General features: G+C 43.8%; 1 long non-coding RNA gene across 1 annotated transcript in view; it reads left to right on the top strand.

Annotated features, from left to right (window-relative positions):
- The window catches only part of LOC146006925 (uncharacterized), a 48,219-nt gene extending 31,834 nt beyond the window's left edge, over positions 1-16,385 (top strand). Inside the window, exons 2-3 of the long non-coding RNA XR_014444128.1 lie at positions 9,093-9,215; positions 15,374-16,385. This is a non-coding gene — a long non-coding RNA (uncharacterized LOC146006925). The remainder of the gene's footprint in view (positions 1-9,092; positions 9,216-15,373) is intronic.
- Positions 16,386-16,695: the final 310 nt, after the last annotated feature.

Genomic DNA, 16,695 nt, shown 5'->3' with positions numbered 1-16,695 from the left:
TGTGGAACCTGTACCTGCAAACTTACAAAACTAGCAGAAAAATTACGGCACCTGCCACCTCGCTGCATATTCCATCCGGCACATCTGAGAACTCCAATGATGCACCAGTGAACCCAGCGTCTGTGAGAGAGACGACACCGCCCATAACATCAATAGCGGCACGGGTCCGGAGGGTAAGAGCGGCAGCCAGCAACAACATCCACCTGGCCAGCTCCCCTCCACCGTTGCTTTATAACCACTAAATTTAAAGTGGTACCAAAATATGGAGACAGGATTTGTTTCTTTTATTATTCCTTTTTTTTTTGCAAATTATAGGGTGTAGTACAAACACCTGTTTTACTATAAAACGTATACGTTTATAATTCATCCAATTGCATTTTTATGTACTAATGTATATTGATATATGTCTTTAGGTGGCCACCTCGAAAGTATATGAATTTTTATACTATTTTTTATGTACAATTGTTTTTTCTTAAAATTAAAATACGATTTAATATATTCAGTAAAAATATAAAAAACACCCCCTTTGTGTAAGTGTATTCTTCCTTGGTACTTGATATTTTTATTAGCGCAGCTCTCCACCCCTTTTCTGTTGTATACACCTTCCCTCCAAAGTGCTGGTGACAGTCTTCTCTTCAGGCGCCTCCAGGAGAGGAGACTTTGAAAGTAGACAAGTACTGTATGGTGCCGAGCCAGGGAAGTCATATTTACCATTATGTTACATTTTGAACGTACTGAATTGTCAGTTATTTGGTTAACTACTGGGATGCCACAGACCCCGATAATAGCAGGTTAAAGTTAAAATAATACTTATACAGCAAACAAATACCACTGTAGCAGGCACGTTTGCGTGAGACTGTGGGAAGGATGAGGATAATGTACTGTACAAGCTGTTCCTGGTGTACCTAACCTGCAATGCACACATGCTAAAGTCAATGGAAAATAAAGCTAAGTGTTGAGTTTGTATACAGGTATGCACGCCATACAGTGCGCTAATATGAGACCAGCTGACAGTGAGAGAGGAACACCGAGGATACCACAATCTCTAGATTAGTATGACAACAATAGGCAAAGAAAAACAAACAGGAAAGTGAGCAAAACCAATAGAGAATATACTGTAACTAAATTCCTCACTTTCTGAGTTAACTTTATTCATACTTGCCTACTTTTGAAAACTAGTTTCAGGGAGATTATAGTTGGTAGTAGAATTTTGCACAGCACCCCATTGAGGGGGCGTGACATGCTCCACCCAAAGGGCGTGTCTACTTCCATATATGGAGAGAATGTGAAAAGAGAACGGGAACGTGGCATTTAGAAGCGTGGGTGTGTACTGCTACATCTGAGAGGAATCTATTAAAATGACTTATATCCAAATGTAGATGAGCCCCAAAGCAGTTAGTAAGAGCTACTATACGTGGTAATGTGCTGGGAAATGGTGCTGATGGTTCAATGTAAATGTATCTATCTCTCATTCCTTTTTTCCCCAAAATGTAACAGTGTAATGTGGGCTAGGTGACATGAGGGAGATTGCTAGACTAATGAGGGAGAGAGGGAGATTGCTGTTATTTTAGGGAGTCTCCTGTGGAATGCAGGAGGGTAGGCAACTATTACTTTATTTATTAAGCATTAAAAATGTAATATTTAATTGTTGAATTCTTAATTTAAAAAAAAAGTGAAGTGGTTTATTGCAGAATATTTATCACAGCTTGGAATGGCGATGGGATCGGACCCCCGATTAGTGTAACGTGTACTTTCGCTTCGCTAGCCATGCTTTGGGCTCGGTGCCTCGCTACACCTGGCACACTATTATATTCTCCCTCTATACCAACATGGACGGTGAAGCAAACACACAAGCTGGTTTAACAAAAAAAAAAACATGAAAAACTCACGTCAACCCTGTCATGTGTCGACGTGAGTGTTTAATGTTTTTTTAAACAGTTTTTTTTTATTTTTAACAACTTGTACCCATGACCCTTTGACACTACCCTGTCGACCTGTTGCATGTCAATCTTTTTTATGTTGACCTTTTCACCCTGATGAACTATTGCATGTTGACCTTTCGGGGTCGACTTATTGACGGTCTATCTAGACACTGTAGGGAAGCCAGCGTTTCTTGGCGGGAACCTGCTGTTTTCTGGGCGTGTCAGAGAAAATGCAGGTGTGCCCAAGTGTCTCTGACGTCATCACTGGCCACCTCCAGCCCCTCTTAGTCACGGATTAGTGCCAGTCTCAGACCTCCTCACTTGTGCTCAGACGATTTCTATGTGGGCAGTGACTTTCTCCTTGCCGTCAACGGCAACTTCTGTGGCAGATACGGCATATTTCCACATGAGGACAAGGTGGAAAATCCGGACCAGGTTTTAGATCAGCTGCTGCAGCAGGGAATTAGATCTAGTCCAGGTTTCCTAACTGATGCGATCAGAGTTGGGCTGATTAGCAGCACCTGTGGCTTTATGATATAAGTGTTTCCAGGGCAGAGGGTCAATGTTCCTGATGGTGGAACAGCTGCCCAGGTAATAGGCCTGGGCTGTGGGCTATGGTAAGGACCACTGGAACATACAGTACTGAGGAGTTTGTATTATGCTGTGACATCTGTATCCAGCAATACTGCAACCATCTTTGCCTGTGCCTTAGTTTAGACCAGGCATGTCCAACATTTGCCCTCCAGATGTTGTGAAACTACACATCCCAGCATGCTTTGCCACAGTTTTGCTATTAGATAATGCTAAAACTATTGCAAAGCATGCTGGGATGTGTAGTTTCACAACATCTGGAGGGCCAACGTTGGATATGCCTGGTTTAGACAGTACATGTATGGATTATATTTTATCGATCATCCATGTATTACTAATTGGGTACCATTTTGAAAGTAGGTTTTTATTACTATGGGACAAATGCACTAAGCTTCAAAATTGATAAAATGGAGAGTGATAACCAACCAACCAATCAGCTCCTGCCTGACATTTTTCAAACACAGTCTGTGACATGGCAGGTAGGAGCTGATTGGCTGGCTCTCCATGTTATCACTTTTGAAGCTTAGTGCATCTGGCCCTATATCTATAATCATGTCACTCACATCTGTTTGTTTGATGCACTTGTAGTATCATGGCTTTTTAATGGCACTTCCAGTAAAGATTACACAATAGTGCTATTTCCCTCGTGTTTATTACGCTTAATGCTTGCCGGAAAAAAAGAAAAAAAAAACGATCCAGGCTGGATATGAACTAGCACAGAGGAATTGAGATAAGGGAAGCTTTTGTGTCCCAGGAACAAACCAAGGCCTCACAATAACGGATCATTATTAAAACGAGTCTTTTGTGTGAAATGTGTACGTACAGTTCGAGCAACTCTTTGCTGTTATGTACTCAGGGTGACCACATTCTCCGTGTTTACTGCGAAACCCTCATGTGCTACCCGAAAATATTTACGCTACTGTGGAGACTAGCAACACTTAACCCATTACACGCTTGTGGCAAGTTGTCGCATTTATAAGAATGTGACAGAGACGGTGCCAACGTCTTATCGTTTTTCCTTTTTATGTGTTCATCAAATGGCCATTAATGTTTATTAACGTTGTCGTCTCCTGCCAACGTGGTAAATGTTTGCTATGTGATTGTGATTAATAAATGGTAATAAAATATGTTTGGAACTGTTGATAAGTTCAATGGGCCCATTTATCATGTATCGCATTTACAATGCGATCTGGGTGGAATGTTACCGGCCAGGATTGCATTGTAAAATGCGATCCTGGTTTATGGTATGTATCATTTCACAAGCGCTGGGACAAGGCTCCGAAAGGAGACCGCACCTGCGATGCGCTCAGCCGGAAGCGGGGGGTCTGCACCTGCGCAGTTAGCGCTGACCCCCCCCCCCCCCCCCCTGCTGACCGCACTGCCACGGCAGCAGTGCGGTGTGTAGCCCATAGGCTACAATGGGCTATCGCCATCTCAGAATGGCAATAGCCCAGGGATGCGAAGCCAGGCTGCCCGATGTTGTTACATGCGGCCTGCGGTGATGCAGGGGGATTGCAGCAGGGATCTCAAGTTCCTGCTGCGGTCCCCTTTGGTGCATTTGAGTGATACTTAATATTTGCGACTAACCCCCAAAAATAGGTGTTTTCGGGGCTTTAGCCGCAAATAATGTTTGATAAATACGGCCCTAAATCTGAATAAACCAATAATTACTACACAGATGTAAAACCGCCCCCTAGGTGTGACTAGTACATCAGAGTGGTCAGTCCTCTGATTAGCACCTAATATATAGGACACAACTCCACTGCTGCTATCCTCAATGTGTTCATTCTATGTGCCCAACTTATAGCTGCCTATTACTACCTTATGCACGGTACACCTTTCTACCGGTCTGTTGTGGTCATCAGGTATATAACCAGGGGTTAAAGTGTGTGGACGGGGGCAGGCTGGAACTGAGTTCCACCCCCTGTAATGGTGTCCCAGCACCTTCCTTTTTTGACACGGCGTATGTGACATCATGCCGCCACACCCCACCAAAGCAAAGAAGAGAAACTAAGAGGAGTAGGCTTTTTACATGCTAAAGACAAGGGGGGACATTTACTAAAGGAAATGTGTAAAAAATAGGTGTATTTGTATCCAGAAATACACTTATTTTTGACATTTACTATCCCGAAAATATGGCAATTTGTATTCGTATTGATAGCACATCAATACGACTACGAATTGCCGTATTTTCGGGATAGTAATAGTCAAAAATAAGTGTATTTCTGGATACAAATACACCTAATTTTTTACAAATTTCCTTTAGTAAATTTCCCCCCGAAGGGCTGGAGAGACACACAGAGAGGAGAGGAAACTACTGGAGGGACACAGGGCCAGAGTTTTTGGTACCCCCTGAAAACTACAAAATGTGTGCCCTACCTTCCATACTTTATTAAGGGACAGTGGTTTCACAAGGAAGGGTTGTTGTCACACAATTGTACCCCCAATTCACATTAAGCCAAACAGTAGCATGATCATACTGTATTCACATTACACCACATGTAGTTCCCCTTATTTATATTACACCATATAGTAATGACCCTTATTCACTTTATGACACACAGTATTGGAGCTATTGGAGGAACATGGGTGGTGAGCTGCTGGAGTGATAGAGACAGATATGTATATAAGGAACACTTACTGTGGACATTTTGTGTAAAGGGTGGTACTGCTGTGTATGAGGGCAATACTTCTGTAGGCAATATGTGTAAGTGTTACCACATTGTGGCATACATATATCAAGCATACTACTGTGTAGTTTAACTTGAACAAGGGGCATACACTGCACCTGCTGCACCAATGGTAGTTCTGCCTCTGACACCCCTGCTGTAGACCAACATAAATGTTAATGCATCTGTAGGTTCTGCCCAATCTATGAGGTAAGGCTCAAATACAGTATAATCTAACATATGTTTGTTGGGAAGATGTCAAGAAGCAATTATTATAAATATTCCATTTTCTGTTGTCCAGTTTCCCAGTAAATGTATAAGGGTCAAAGAGTAACAGTAAAACATGACCAGAATAATGTTTACATAAAGGCAATGACACCAATGATAAAATGATCAGTTATATGGGTGCTGTCCAGCTAATGCATCCTTATCTAGGCTTCTAGAAAAAAAATCTATCATGCTCAATATCTTTCTATCAACTGATTCTAAAAATAGGAATCTGTCCACAAGCGCCATACAGCGACAATTGGACATATCTCCATCTCTCTTCCTTTAAGAAATCCAATACCTTGTGTTTATTTTGTATTCACCCATATAAGCTTATTTTCCGACAGACACAGATGTACAAGATAAGCATTGTGCAGGTCACAAGTGTATGTTATCGGAAAATTCGCTCGGATAGGTTCCAGCTCACCTTGCTGAATCTGATTCGTGTTATATCCAGTGACAGATCCAGATTTGGGGTGCGGTGTAGCTGCAGCAAAGTTTAAAATTCAAATAGGGGAGACACACCCCCTGCCACCAACTGCCATTCCAAACTGACTCACTGGCAGATGGTGCGGCTCCCTTATTCGAATTTTGAACTGTGCTGCAGCTGCACCTCTGAAGCCGCCACTGGTTCAATCTGATGAACTGCGCTGTTGTTTTGGGAGAGGTTGTGTGGTTAGGGGGGTAGCGAGGTGGAACCGGCAGAGCACGAGCTACCGGCCCCGAAAGATCACAGGGCACTGGAGCCGTGCACCACAAACCGTGCTGCTGGCTCCACTGCCCTGCTAGCCCACTCCCTGCTCCCACTCCCGCCCAGCTCGCTCACTCCCCGCTGTGCCCGGCTGTCTGCCGCTATATTCAATTCAAGTCTCCTGCTGGACCGCTAGCCAATAGGCGCTTGCGGTCCAGCAGCCAATCACGAGCAGCATTGGTGGCTGCTGGACTGCAAGCACCTATTGGCTAGCATCCAGAGGGAGACTTGAATAAAAAAATAGCGGTGGGCAGCCGGGCACAGCAGGGAGCGCTAAAATGTGCAATGGGCATTACGATGTGTGGTATGATTTTACGCCACGCCCCCTTTTTGCCGCGCAAGAGCCCCACCTACTACACATGGGGGGGGGGGGGGGGTGGCAAGCGAAACATGCCCTTGCTCCGGGCACTGTGGCACCTAGCTAAACCACTGTGAGTGGTTTCTTAAATGAAAAGAAAAGTCCTTTTTATTGCATCATTTACATAAACGACCCTAAACACGCTATAGCCAACTTTGGGTCTGATTCAGCATAAGCAGGAAGGGTATGCATACCATCCATCGCCTGCACACCGCCCCCTGTATGCATTTTTTTATTGCATCAAACTACTATGCGATCATGTAGTCTAGAGGAAGATTGCAACAGGGATCCATTACTGCAGTGGAGATTTGCTAAGTATCGCATCACTATTATGTGCTGCTGCAGTGCAGTCTGAAATTCAAATAGACATACCTACCAACATACAGTGTCCCTAAATTGGAAGTCTTGCTCAGATGTGGGGTGAGGAGCAGTGAGAGGGGCATGGTCTTGGCAAACGGGGGTGTGGTTTTCCAGGAATTCATGCCCCAACCCCTCTGTCTTCCATGAATAGAGACAGCTATCCCATGGGTGGGACAGCTGGGCAGTGCCCATAATACATGAGTAGCCAGGGCCCATAAGGAATTTACCCCTCACCTGCTCCCACCTGGTGAAGAGTAACAAGAAATTTGCTCTCCTGTACCCGGCCCGGCTCCGCCTTTTTTCCAGGTTCTTCCTTCAAAGACTTTTCAACAGTCTTTGATGACGAATCTTTCCTAAATGAGGAGACTGCTGGTCGGTCCTCCTCATTGTTATTTACCCAAGAACCCGCCACTTGACACTTTTGCTGGAACTGCCTGTGCTAATGCATGGTCCTCCTTTTTGGTCAACCACCACTCACCGAACGGCCTACCTTTTAATCTCTGAATTCTTTGTGACATTTACCTAATGGGTGTCACATCTTGAGTAGCACCAGCTAAAGAATATCGTAAGCTGGGTGCCTTGACGTATGGGGGTTGCATCCACGACAGAATAGAAGAAACAATGAATATAAAATATAATGGATTTAATAAAGATATTGCAAAACAGTGATAATGACGGTATAAAACAGTATATGGCAGATATGCAAATATAAAGTCAATTGTCCAGTAGATTATTGTAAAAGATGATGAAGCTTGGTACTTGAGGAATATTGCAATATAGTTTGAGGAGTGGAGATGAATATAAAACCAGAGTTGAATACTTGAGGGTTTGAAGAAGGAATTGATGATTAGATGATTTGAAGAACAAATGAAGATTGTATTGCAAATTGGATGATTGGATGGGAATTGGATTGAAGATTGGGTTTTAAGGATTGGAGGATTGGATGATTGGTTGGAGATTGGAAGATTAGATGATTAGTTGGAGATTGGGAGATTGGAGGATTGGTTGGAGTTTGGGAGGTTGGATGATTGATTGAAGAATGGAAGATTAGATGGTTGGTTGAAGAATAATAAATGAAGATTGGATGATTGGTTGAAGAATAACAATTGAAGATTGGATGGTTGGTTAAAGAATAATAAATGAAGATTGGATGGTTGATTGAAGAATAATAAATGAAGATTGGATGGTTGGTTGAAGAAGAATAATAAATGAAGAAGAGTTGTCCTTTGCTGTATGAGACCGTGGCTGCTGCCAGAGGTAACCGTGGAAGTAACCGTTGGGAGAATAGCAAGGTGAGACCCTTTAGAGGACCTGACCTTGCGTGATCCACATTGGCGGTAGGCAGAGTCCGGTGGTACGTGAAGCAGTGAACGGCCAGCAGGATCTCTTCAGGGAGAAGCTCAGGATCATAGCGAGTAACTACAGAGCCAGGTAGCCTGAGCAATCGGTACTTACCAGGTGAGCTGTGCCGGGATTAGTCAGGCAATCAGGCAGGGAGGCGGAGATGTGCAGTAGAGGCTGAGGAAACCAACAAGATGGCGCCCGCCAGAGGGGGCGACAGATTCTAGCCGGCCCTGATGGTACGCAGCTGCGCAAGCACCGGCCTTCACTCAGACGCCGACCAGGCACAAACACACATGGCGGCACGCTACTCATAATACTGCATGGAACTGGAGCACAACACACCTGTGTCACCACGCGGCAACAGCGCGGCCACGCGTACCCCAGTGGAGCCAGAGACATAAGCAGAGGTGAGCGCCATGGTTCTAGTGCACCTAGAGGGTCCAGGGCTGAGCACAGTACAGGGGTCTAGGGTAAATGCCATGGTGGATGTGACAGTACCCCCCCTTTTAGGAGTGGCCCCAGGACAGTCTCTAGGCTTATTTGGAAATTTCCTGTGAAAGTTTTTTATTACCTTGGGAGCATGTACCTCAGAGGCATAAGTCCAGGATCTCTCCTCCGGCCCATAGCCTTTCCAGTTAATAAGATACTGTAATTTCTTGTACCGGATGCAAGAGTCCAGGATGTGAACCACTTCATACTTGATGCCCCTATGGGTAGAAACTTCAGGAGATTCAGGTACGGCATGATAGAATTTTAGTATACATGATTTTAATAATGACACATGAAAATAATTAGGAATCCGTAGATAACTTGATAATTTTACTTTGCAGGCAACTGGGTTGAGAATTTGTGTTATCGGGAATGGCCCAATGAAACGAGGTGCAAACTTCATTGAAGGAACACGTAGACGAAGACTTCTGGGGGACAGCCAAACCTTATCGCCTACTTTCCAAGTAAGAGCAGGTCTTCTTTTTCGGTCTGCAACCCTTTTATACCCTTGTGAGGCTCTTATCAGTGAGTTCCTGTTTCTCCTCCAATGCTGTCTAAGCTGCTGATGAGACAAAGTTACTGCCGGTACAAAATTTTGTCACAAATAGTACACCCTGATCGGCACAATCTCCTCAGGTAACCCATGGATCCTAAAAAAAAATTTACTGAATAATTCAGCCAATTTGGGAGCTGAAGCTAAACCTCGCAGAGGTATGAAATGAGCCATCTTGGAGAATCTGTCTTTGATGACCCAAATAGCTGTATAACCCACTGATGGTGGAAGGTCAGTGACAAAGTCCATCGATAGATGAGACCAGGGTTTTTTAGGAAAGGATAATGGTCTTAATGAATCTACTGGAGCAGGATTGGAAACCTTGGGTTGGACACAGTGAGGACAGGAAGTAACATAGTCTTGAATATCTTTCTTCACGCCTGGCCACTAATACAGGCGTGACAGGAATTCATAGGTTTTCTGAACCCCTGGATGGCCAGCAAACTTAGAGTCATGAACCCAACGAAGAATCCGATGTCTTGAATTGGACTTGACAAACATTTTACCTGGTGGTACTGAAACTTGCACCGTGGTTGCCGCAAGAACCATTGGATCGACAATTGGACCTTCATTACAAGACTTTGTCTCCACTTCAGTCTCCCACGATCTAGACAAGGCATTCACCTTTCGATTTTTTACTCCAGGAAATCCAGAGAATCTGAAATTAAATTTTGCAAAGAACACTGCCCATCTGTTTTGACGGGGATTAAGACATTGAGCACTTTTTAAATACACCAATTTTTTATGATCAGCGACAATTTTAATCACATGAACTGCCCCTTCCAACAGATACTGCCATTCCTCTAAGACCATTTTAATCGCTAATAATTCTTGGTCCCCTACAACATAATTCTGTTCAACTGGGGAGAATTTTTTAGAGAAAAACACACATGGGTGCAACTGTCCATCAGCTCTCACCTGGGACAGAACTGCACCAACACCAATGGCAGAAGTATCAACCTCAAGAGAAAAAGGCAAAGAAACATCTGAACAAACACCGGTGCTGAGATGAGTTTCTCCTTGAGCAATAAAAAGGCGTCAGAGGCTTCAGTATCCCATTTGGGATTTTTAGCACCTTTGCGAATAAGAGCATTTATGGGGGCAACAATGGTGGAAAAGTCTTTAATGAACAGTTTGTAACTATTTGCAAATTCAAGGAATCTGTGAATACCTTGAAGTGTATGAGGACAAGACCACGACTGAATAGCCTCTACTTTAGCTGGTACTGATTTACAGAGATCTGTCCCATAAATGATGAGAAGGCAATTTTTTAATGGCCGGTTTAGAAAAGGTATCAGAAAATCCTTGACCCTGATTGCTCAATTCTTCTGATACCTGGAAAGAAATCTGTCAAATTGGTATTAGGGAGTTAAGACATGTTTTAGTGCAGTGAGTACTCCAAGCTTGGATTTGGGAGGTTGCCCAATTGATACTGGGATTATGGGTCCTTAACCAGGACCAATGGGTATGTGGATTTAGGAATCACGAAGAACTGTATCTTTTCTGTATGTAAACCAATTTGCAGTGTTAAAGGTTGGGTTTTGTGGGTAACAGTATCTCCCAAAATACGACTTCCATCCACTGCTGTGAGAAAAACAGGGCGATGAAGCGGTGTAAGAGGCAACTGCCAACGCCTGAGGACATCAGCGGTGATGAAGCTCTCGGCTGCTCCCGAATCAAGGAGAGCTGATAACTTTCTGAGCTGATGTTTAACCTGCAATGCAACTTGAAAGATACAATCTTTGGGGTTTAGAGAGGTACAAACAACCCCTAACCTGCCCTCTCCAGTACAGGTTAGGTTCTGGCGTTTCCCGGTTTCTTAGGGCAGGAATCGATGGAATGCTGGGGATCAGCACAATACAAACAGAGGCGTTCAACTTGGCGATGTTTACGCTCAGCTGGAGTCAGTTTAGAACGGTTAACCTGCATAGGTTCTTCCGTTGATAAAGAGGATGGCTTGTTAGAGAGAAAAATGGTTTTCGGGTCAGATCGGTTTTTCTCGTGGTTCCTTTCTCTGAGCCTTAGATCAATTTTTGTGCATAAAGAGATTAGATCCTCTAGTTTAGGGGTTAGGTCCCTAGCAGCAAGTTCATCTTTGATTTTATCTGAGAGTCCGTTCATGAATGCTGCTAGAAAGGCCTCCTCATTCCACGCTAATTCGGTTGCTAGGATTCTGAACTGAACTAGATATTGGCCCACTGTCCTTGATCCTTGACGCAGTCTTAGAATTTCTGTGGTGGCAGAACTGGTGGCAGAACTGACAAGCCCTGGTTCATCAAAGATGATCTTGAAAGTAGAGATAAACCGGGAATAGTCTGCTAGTAGAGGATCTGATTTTTCCCATAAGGGAGATGCCCAGTTAAGGGCTGAGCCAGTAAGAAGGGATATCACATAGGCCACTTTGGACCTCTCTGTGGGAAAATATGAAGATTGTAATTCAAAGTGAATTTCACATTGGTTGATGAAACCCCTACAATTCTTAGGGTTTCCATGAAATTTAGCTGGAGTAGGAAGTTGGAGATGAGCCTTAACTCCTGTCGTGGTAGAAGTAGGTCTGGATGGTAGCGCAGATGTAACTGCAGGCCCTTTACCTTTTTGCAACGTAGAGTCCAGTCTTTGGGTCAGACCCTGGAGGGCATGAATAACCTGCTCCTGAGCAGCCTCCTGTTGATCCAGGCGAGCTGCAAGTTGTTGTACAGAAGCCGCGCCTCTCTTCGGACCTGATGCTGGATCCATGGAGTCAGTACAAACTGTCACGTCTTGAGTAGCACCAGCTGAAGAATATCGTAAGCTGGGTTCCTTGACGTATGGGGGTTGCATCCATGAAAGAATAGAAGAAACAATGAATATAAAATATAATGGATTTAATAAAGATATTGCAAAACAGTGATAATGACGGTATAAAACAGTATATAGCAGATATGCAAATATAAAGTCAATTGTCCAGTAGATTATTGTAAAAGATGATGAAGCTTGGTACTTGAGGAATATAGCAATATAGTTTGAGGAGTGGAGATGAATATAAAACCAGAGTTGAATACTTGAGGGTTTGAAGAAGGAATTGATGATTAGATGATTTGAAGAACAAATGAAGATTGTATTGCAAATTGGATGATTGGATGGGAATTGGATTGAAGATTGGGTTTTAAGGATTGGAGGATTGGTTGGAGATTGGAAGATTGGATGATTGGTTGGAGATTGGGAGATTGGAGGATTGACTGGAGATTGGGAGATTGGATGATTGATTGAAGAATGGAAGATTGGATGGTTGGTTGAAGAATAATAAATGAAGATTGGATGGTTGATTGAAGAATAATAAATGAAGATTGGATGATTGGTTGAAGAATAACAATTGAAGATTGGATGGTTGGTTGAAGAATAATAAATGAAGAAGAGTTGTCCTTTGCTGTATGAGACCGTGGCTGCTGCCAGAGGTAACCATGGAACCGTCGGGAGAAAGGCAAGGTGAGACCCCTTAGAGGACCTGACCTTGCGTGATCCACATTGGCGGTAGGCAGAGTCCGGTGGTACGTGAAGCAGTGAATGGCCAGCAGGATCTCTTCAGGGAGAAGCTCAGGATCGTAGCGAGTAACTATATAGTATAATACAGTTATGTTATCTGCTACGAATGCTCTTATAGCACTATACTAGAGTGTGCTTTGAACTGACACCGTGTGTCGTTTTTCTTTCTATTATCATTTACTTAACAGGGCTGGGGTAGTCCTGAGCTGTCCGCCTGGTTTTCCATGCAAGAACCTTCATTTATTAAATTTAAAGTTAACCTGAAGTCTCTATTTTATTGGCTTGAAGTCGCTCTCTTGATGAGTGACGTCCTGTATTGGTTTGTCCTTCTCCCCTCTTCCCCCTTTCTTTCTTCCCTCCTGTTTCTTGTTTGTCAAGTGTGTGTTACTATTCATGCCTCTCTTCCAGTACACAGGTGTATTACCAGCATCTCATCTACATTTCCATTTGGGTATGTTTGAACTATGGGCCTTATTCAGATCTGAGCTCAGTACAAATTTGTTCGGAAAATGGGCAAAACCATGTGCACTGCAGGTGGGGCAGATGTAACCTGTGCAGAGAGAGTTAAATTTGGGTGGGGTGTGCTGAAACTGAAATCTAAATTGCAGTGTAAAAATAAAGCAGCCAGTATTTCCCCTGCACAGAAACAAAATAACTCACCCAAATCGAACTCTCTCTATACATCTGCCCCACCTGCAGTGCACATGGTTTTGTCCATTTTCCGAACAATTTTGTACTGAGCTCAGATCTGAATAAGGCCCTATGTCCTCTACTGTGTAAAAGTTACCGTATTTGTTGAGTTTTGAATGACCTCTCTGAAGTTCGGAACATTTAATGTAGGTGGGTCTCATTCCCCAGCTACTGTAAGTGTAAAAAAAATCCACTTTATTTATCAAAACCGTCAGTTAAAGTAGCTTTCTTACAGGAGTCCCACCTTGTCCCCTCAGAAATACTAAAATGAAATACTTTGGGGTGGGTGGTTTTGACCTCAGCGCTATTTACTTCCAAAGCACGAGGGGTGGTTACATTAGTTAGAAAATCTAATCCAACTACAAAACAATCATTACAGGTTGATCCTGAAGGCCACTATGCCATAGCGGATGTTACCATAAACAAGACACGTTTGGTCCTTGCTAACATATTGTTAACCATAGCCAATTCTTTCTCCAGATAGCCTCTACATTATATCCTTATACACACCAAAATATTGTGTTGGCCGGTGATTTTAACTTAAGTCTCCAATGTCCTCGATAGAACACCACTGTTCCCACTCGATGTTTTCGCCCGAAATATGGTATTTTATATCTCATGAAACAGCTACATCTAATTGGAGTCCAAGTTGACGTTCTTATCACAGTCCAGATTCCATAAATATGGTAACAGGTCTAGCAGACTTCTATCCAATCTACTTAAAGTACAGCAACCCCCTTCCAATATTTCCGCCCTGCAGAAAACGGATGGCACCGTGGTTCGTTCTGGTTGTCAGATTTCCGAGGTGTTGCAGTCCTTATACTCCCCATCTCCTGTAGACGAGGCTCAGAAACTCACTTTCTGGGAATCTCTTTCCCTTCCTTCCTTAAGTTCTGACTCTTCTCAAACTTTATTGTCTCCTATAACTGAAGAGGATATTTTGGCCACCATTAAGCTTTTCTTTAATTCCGCTATTATCAGAATCATCAATAAACCGGGCAGAGATCCCCTTCTACTTAGTTCCTATAGACCGATTTCCCTACTGAACTCTGATTATAAAATATTAACTAAAATTCTGGCAGATAGAACTTAAGCTCCTCTTTCCTATTCACCCTGACCAGACAGGATTTGTCTGGGGCCGTCACTCTGTACTTAATATACATAAGATCCTTACAGTGATGCGACGGCTGGAGTCATCCGGGAGTACAACACCCTGTGCACTATTATCACTCAATGCCGAAAAGGCATTTGACCTTGTCACGTGGGGATCCCGACTGTTAAAACACTGACAGAAGGGTTCCCAAAGGCCACCGGCTATTCTCCCTCGTGGGGGCCCACTACCCCCATAGAGGGAGAATAGAATAGGTGGCGAGCGCAGCGAGCTTGCGAGGGGCTTTGTTGCGCTCGCCATGCTGTCTGAGTCCGGCCAGATGGGATCCCGACGTCGGGCTAATGACCGTCAGGATCCCGACTGTCGGAACCCTATACCACACCCCCTCCCAGTCCTTAGAGAGACAGTTGTTTGACCCATATTCACCTGCAGCACTGCTACATGCAACAAGACACTTAATACCCCCAATGACTTGGGATTGCATACTTTTTAGAGACACCTAAAGAGCCTGGAAAGCAATCAACAAAAAATTCAACAGACACCATGCTAGCTCCCCATTTACTACTTTCTGTGGTAATCCCCAATTTCTTCCAGGTCTAGAGAATGCTGAAATTCTTTCCTGGAGAGAAAAAGGTTTATCTTGTATCCGTAACATATTTGACCCTGGATGCACTAATATATACCAATTCTCATCACTGGCAGAAAAATATACCCTATCTAACCGTTTGTTCTTCATGTATTTTCAGTCTCACCACTTTACGCAAACTCAACTACCAGCAATGATTGTTGAAGTGGAGACTGATCCGATTATTTCCCTACTGAGACCTGACTGGGTACTTGGATATCGTATAAGATACTTGGACTCTGTCCTTATTTCGGCTTGGAGAACGCATATACAGCACCAGTTGCATGCTAGATGGTTGGCGGATATACCTGATCTTCCCGCACTGCCTGGTTTATTTACTAAATTACCTTTCACAATGAAATACTGGCAATCTGCAGCTCTCCAGGAGACTCATATCAAATTTTTAAACAGAGCATATATTACTCCTGTACAAGGAGCACATTTTGGGCCTTATTCTGGTTTATTCTTAGAGGCAAATTCCTTTTCAAATGGACCAAACCATGTGCAGGTGGGGCAGATGTAACGTGTGCAGAGAAAATTAAATTAGGTTGGGCTTTTACTTCAAAGTGAGATCTATATTGCAGTGTAGAATTAAAGCAGACAGTATTTTCCCTGCACAGAAACAAAATAATTCTCCCAAATCTAAATCTCTCTGCACATGTTACATCTGCCCCCCTGCAGTGCACATGGTTTTGTCCATTTCAGAAGGAATTTGCCTCTAAGAGTGAACCAGAATAAGGCCCTTTGTCCTTAGTGACACAGGTTGCTGCTATAAATGCAGATGTTAATGTTGTATATACACTGCGTCTAGAAAAACACCCTGCAGCTTGTTTATTCTTATACTTCTCTGTTTGGGATTTAGGCCCAAGAACATCACAGATTATTCCAGTCTTAGCGATCATTTTGGCTATTGCTAAGAAGCTTATTCGGTACTCTTTACCTAGCACGGCGCCCATCGTGGTCATCGCGGGCATTGAATGCACTAAAAAATCGGGTGTGACGCGACCGACGCGATGCGCGCGATTTTCCATAGGGAACAATGTTAAATTTCTCAATTGACCCGATTTTACTGTTCAATGCCTCAATTGACACGATTTTTCCATAGGAAACAATGTTAAATGGCCCACAGAGGCCAAATACCCACCCTGAAGTGTGAAATGGCCCCCCACAATTGTTAACGCCACCCCACGATCAATGTGAACCCGAAGCGTGGCGAGCGCAGCGAGCCCGCGAGGGGCGGCGGTACGCGTCCTACGACCTTTTCATACCCCCACTATCCACGTCGGCGTGGAGTTGAGAATAGAATAGTGTGGCGAGCGCAGCGAGGCGAGCGCAGCGAGCCCCGCGAGGGGACGCGGATACCTGTGAAGCCCGCGAAGGGACGCGTTTACCTGTGAAGGTATCCGTGTCCCCTCGCAGGGCTCGCTGCGCTCGCCACACTAT

The sequence above is a fragment of the Crinia signifera genome, chromosome 6 (genome assembly GCF_055691185.1).
Source record: "Crinia signifera chromosome 6, ASM5569118v1, whole genome shotgun sequence".
Classification (NCBI taxonomy): Eukaryota; Metazoa; Chordata; class Amphibia; order Anura; family Myobatrachidae; genus Crinia; species Crinia signifera.
This window is presented reverse-complemented; position numbering and strand designations above follow the sequence as displayed.